The sequence below is a fragment of the Triticum dicoccoides genome, chromosome 4A (genome assembly GCF_002162155.2).
Source record: "Triticum dicoccoides isolate Atlit2015 ecotype Zavitan chromosome 4A, WEW_v2.0, whole genome shotgun sequence".
In the NCBI taxonomy this organism is placed as follows: Eukaryota; Viridiplantae; Streptophyta; class Magnoliopsida; order Poales; family Poaceae; genus Triticum; species Triticum dicoccoides.
This window is the reverse complement of record NC_041386.1, coordinates 217,115,477-217,121,476: the sequence shown is the minus strand read 5'-3', so window position 1 is coordinate 217,121,476 and position 6,000 is coordinate 217,115,477.

Here is a 6,000-nt window from a genome sequence, read left to right as displayed (position 1 = left end):
GCCGAGGGCCGATCGCTTTTTACCTCTGCCTTGGCGCAGGCGTGCGGCCATCTCTTCCTTCGTGACCCCAGCTTCGACCTAGCCACGCTATCCCAACCGCTGGCCGTGAGCCTGGGGGGCGCGGCTGCTGAGTGTGTGGCGGAGAACGTCAAAGAGCTCGTGGAGGCGTTCCTTCTGGCTGCTGTTGATGCGTCTGAAGAGGCAGAAGCTGATGCCAGCGCGTCCGGCGATGCCTGACCTGTTCCTGCTGAGGAGAATGTGAGTGCCTCGGGGAGGCGTGAGACTTGTTTGAGTTTGATGAACTTGAGCTTATTGTAATAGCTAGGCTTTGAATTCTGTGATTTCCGTGCTTGCTTCCATTCATGTTTGCTTAAGTGCTCTGTGTCGGCAGGGCCCAGCCCCGCGCATACCTCGATCGCCATTGAGCCCTCCGGGTCACCAGGAAAGGCTCAAGGAGTGAGGGGCTACGTGACTAGTGAGGCCCATGGGTCGCGATGCCCAAGGGTCCCCCTTAACGCTCAAGCGACCCATTTGCGTTCTGCGCCGGCAAGTGTCGATGTCAAAACCGGCAGATCTCGGGTAGGGGGATCCCAAGCTGTGCGTCTAAGGCGGATGGTAACAGGAGGCAGGGGACACGATGTTTTACCCAGGTTCGGGCCCTCTTGATGGAGGTAAAACCCTACGTCTTGCTTGATTTATTCTTGATGATATGAGTATTACAAGAGTTGATCTACCACGAGATCGGAGAGGCTAAACCCTAGAAGCTAGCCTATGGTATGATTGTATGTTGTATATGTCCTGTATCGACTAGCCTGGCCTCAGTTTATATAATGCACCAAAGGCCTAGGATAACAAGAGTCCTAGACGAATACGCCGGTGGGGAGGAGTCCTTGTCTTGATCACCAAGTCTTGTGGAATCTTCCATGTATGCGACAGGTGTCCGAACTGGCCCATGAGTATACGGCCATGGGGGTCCTCGGCCCAATCTAACAGATCGGGAGATGACGTGTTGAGTACCCCCTAGTCCAGGACACCGTCAGTAGCCCCCTGAACCGGTCTTCAAGTTAGGGACGCTCCTCGATTCTTCTGAACTGTTCTTCATCTTCGGTTGTCGGTCTTGAAAACTGGTTCAACAAATCTTCTCATCTTCGATCTTGAGGATCGCCGAAATGCATTCGACGAGTTTATATGTTGGGTATCGGAGGAGCCCCTTTAAGTTTCCGCCCTTTATCAATGCCTTGTTATTTTTATGCCACACCTCGGGTTTGAAGTTCTTCCCGGGAGGCAGTGTCCTCTTGCGTCCGAGCTCCAACGGTGGACTGCATTCGAGGTATCTTTTGTAGACGAGCACCAACGCCGGACCGCTTCCGAGCTCCAATGTCGGAATGTATCCGAGCTCCAACGCCGGACTGTATATGAGCTCCAACGCCGGACTATGTCCAAGCTCCAACGCCGGACTGTCATAAATCACCTTGGTTCAAAAAAGTTGAAGGAGTTTAGCCGAGCTTAATGCCGTAAATGCCCTCTATGGAGCCAACCACTAGCGCCTGAGCTTTATGCCGGACTGCTTCCGAGGTGGTTCACCACCCCGACTGTGGGCCGATTTTTTGTCAATATTTTTGATTGGTGCAATTTATTCTCTGCCGAGATATATAGCCAGTAGCCCTCAAGGTGTGTATCGGTCTAAAACCTGAGATGCACCTGAAGGATGACGTAAGACCGCTGATCCCAGTAGCCGCTGAGACTCAGGTTGATTTGCAAAATCGGCCTGAGGATCAAGTCCTAACTCGGCAGAATACTTCGGGACACAAAAAGCGGCGTGCTCAGTCCTCGAGACTCACTTTGGGTGCGGCCGACCAACCTGAGGATCAAAATCTCGTCGGAAACTGTATTGCACTTAGAATTTTCTGCATTGAACATGCAATGCAGTAGCCCCCGAGACACTGGTCGGGTGGCAACACCAGATCAGGGGATCGATGTGCACCTTTAATATTTGTAAATAATAAGCCCGAAGCCCAGTAGCCCCCGAGCCCTAATGCGGGCACGGGTGGCCGTATTAAGGATCGATATCCATAGTAAAATCACAAATTATGTGTAATGACTCTATGTATCCAAGTACTTTACGTCATTAATGCTCGGATCTGCATTGTATAAAACTTTGTTGACCGACCATCGGCTTCCACCTCCTCGGCCAGTAGCCGAGGAGTGTTTGTCCTACTTTATAAAGCCTTTATGAGGGCAAAGATTTATGACAAACAAGACAATCTGGCCATACGGTTTTTTAAACAAAGGTACACAGAGAGATATGTTATATTACTGTTTAACATAAGAAATGTCTTCCAAAGAAAATAGTCCCACTATCGGTTCCTTTCTTTGGGTTGTCATGCTAAGCAAGAACATGAAACCTCAGCTCTAATGTAAGAGCAAAATATCAAGGATTTAGTTTGTGAGGCCAGTTAATAGCCCCCGTAGTGTTCGGCGACAGTCGAGGTCAAGCCGTAAACACTTCGGCCATTGTTATGAATGACCCGTCATTTAGCACAGTCATCGGATCGCTGACCAGTTTACACTTATTGTGACAGTCAGTTTTCGGCTTGCTCCACTGAGGTGCTTAACCATGTGAGCTGGAAGCACAATCGCAGTGGTTCTCCCTTTGCACACCTAGCCGAACAAAGCGGAACGTAGGAGGCAAGCACAGGAGCCGGGCAACCCAACTATTGACCGAAGACACAATTCGAAACCGATGCATATATAGCAATATCCAAGAATATTTTTGCCGAATCTCTAAAGGTGTCCGGCGTTGCACTGCAAGACTTGTGCTGAAAACACACAAATAATGTAAAAGTGCCAAAAGCTTGGAAAACCAAAAAATGTCAGTAAAAACATGACGTCCGGACAAGATCAAGTGTTCGATGCCAATCCAAAAATTGGTTTTAGAAAAAAAGAGTGCTTCTGTCGTGCTTTAACATGACACATCCTATCTCAAGACTCCAAGTAGGTCAACCTACGACTTCAACTTCCTATCCCGAAGGTGGAGTACTTCTCATTAGGCCAGTTTAGCGAACTAAACTCTAGCGGCTTTGAGAGAGAAATTAGGCTCCTCGGCTAGTGACCACACACTCGTGTCGAAAAAAGGAGTGATGAATAATAATAGTAATAAAAAATTTGCAACAATTAAGAAGAAGAACACTTATTATAAAACGGCTCATATAAATTTAAGAGCCCCCAAGTGACTTGGGTAAAAGAATTTTATGTATAATGATTGTATGTACCAAAGTACTAATATCATATCTTTGTTCACCCGAACTTTAAACGCATCTTAATCGACCGTCGGCTTCTCCCTCTTTGGTCAAGGACCAAAAAGTGTTATGTACTCCACCTATCGAGAATATCGACAGTGTTTCCGATAACCAGACAACCGGGCCATAAGGCTGTAACAGACAAAGCGCGCTCAGAGAACTTATGCTATACTAGTCGAATGCCCATGCGTTGCCACGGGCTCTTAAAATATTTTGTAAGTGTTATACAAAGACAGTGCATGTTAAATTTTACACATATAGACAATATAACACGGACACAATTAATTAATAATTGAAGTCCACTTCACTTGCAATGTCCACGAACTTGGTTTTCTTGGGGGCAGACATGATTATTTCGATGATCGTAATATCTCTAGGGATACAAACATAGTCTGTCGACATGATACAAAAATGACCAAATTAGTAAACAAAATGAGCCAAATTAGTTGAATACAAAAGGAAATATGACAAAGGAAAGATCAATAATAATATTGAAAAATACCTTGTACGATAACATTGAAATTGGCATCCTTTTTTTTGGTTTGTTATGGGATATCACCGCTTTCACATCATTATGTTGTAAAAACTCATGAATTTTTGGCCCTTTTCAACGGCGTCGCTTCGGAACTTTTATCGATGGATTCTTTTTGTGCATCTCCAAAATCCGTATCTATGTCTCCTATATTCCGAAAAAACACCTTTTTGTATTATCATGTATCACTTTCTATCTCTGATGAAATATAAATGAAATTTTCAACTGCATCATATAAATAAAAATATATAATGTATAATAAAAATAAAAGTGAAACTAACACAACTGTTTTATTTTCTAAAAAATAAAACCTTTTTCATATTATTAAAAAAAGATGTTGCATTTCTCTTGGGGAAAACAACCAACAATAATGTTCATATATAAATAAGTAGTCATCTAAACTTTCTTAAATCATTTTAAATTATTTATATACGTTGTGGAAAATTGTCCAACAAAAGATAAAAACATGCAAGCAAACCAACATAAACCGAGTATATTCGGTTTCTTCTCTCAATATTTTTGTGATACTCTCAATATATCTAATAAGTATAAAAATATTTATTTGTATGAACCATGTTTAATATATAATTATATACATACTTTAAATTTTTTGTGAGGTATATATATACTTTAATTATCTATATTTTTTCGTAGAGCAAACGTTGCCGATCCAAGGCCCAAATTAGCTATCCAGCACGGCCCTACCAGCCCCCAATCTAACACCTAAAAAAGGAATTCTCAGAAAACAAAATCAAACGGAACGCTACCTTATCCCCTAGTACTCTCTCGGTCTCTCCTCTCCTCTCCACTCACTCAACCTCTCTCGCTCCCGGTCTCCCCTCCCTCCCCCGGCGCATCCGCCGCGCGCGTCGATGAGCTCCTGCCGCAACCACGCGACTCCGACCATCGACCACCGCATTTGTTGCATGCATCGGCAGTTGCCGCGCGACGAAGATCGCTGCTGGTCCCGCAGCAGCCTCGGACGCTCAAGTAAGAGGAGCGGCCCCAATGGTGGCGGCCTCGAGCACCGGGATAAGTGCAGGCTGGGGATGCAGGAGAGGTGCAGCGCGGGGCTCGGGGCTCCGACGAGCTGGGTGCGGCGCGACGAACGACGACGGACGCAGGGACGCGTTGATCCGGGCACTGGTGCTCAAACCGGTCCCGTTCCGGCCAGATCCGCGGCGGTGCTCATCTCCGGCGAGGTGGCCGGTGACTCGCGGGCCGACGGCAGCGCAAGACCACGGGAGGAGCTCATCTCATGGGGCTGGGGCGCGAGGTCCTATTGGCTTCGGTTGCCGGTGGCTTACGTAGGGGTGGCGGGGGTCCAGCATCATGGAGGCTCTTCAAGGGCGAGGAAGCAGACGGCGACGACAACTTTGAGGCCGGCGGGGGCACCGTCTCCGCGTTCGATGGTCGTGGTGAACGCCGTGGGCTCCAACACGGCCGCCATTGGCTCTATCCCCTACAGGTAATTCCCCCTTAATTTTACCCCTTGAAATTGACATGATTATCCCAGGGAGAGGCACAGCCTTTTTCTTTTTGAGATTCAGAGTAGTAAAGCTACTCAGTTGAAACCACAAATTCAGAGATCATAAGCAGGCGGAGGCAGTCCGGTAGGTCCGCAATCCTCTCCTGGTCTTACGAATTCCTGGCCAACGCTGCAAGCCCATCAGCAAGGGCATTGCACAATCTCTCCACGCTACTGATACTATGATCCGAGAAGTTTGTTAGTGCTTGCTTGATGTCTCTTAGCAGTCCATAGCACGGGGAGAGGGACTGCTTCCCTGTCATCAGTTCCTTAATCCGAATTTGGCAGTCAAGTTCCAAAATCACGGGGCCCTGTAGATCCTTGAGAGCATGCAACCCAATGAGGGCTGCTTTTGCTTTGGCCTCCTCAACACCTGCGACAGCACCTGCAGAATATTCAGAATACCTCGCAAGAACTGCACAACATTAAGATAGAAATAACAACATGCCCTCTGCTGTCCCTTGCGACGGCACTTGCAGAATATTCACCCTTTTGCTCCAAGTACGAGGCTACATAATTTAGTTTGATTGATCCCAAGGCCGGCCCTGTCCAATGCAAGTGCTGCGTGGTGGGGCAGCGGGGCTGCTGTACCACAATTGCACCCACACCTTTTCCTGCTTCATGATCGCCACTCATTGCCG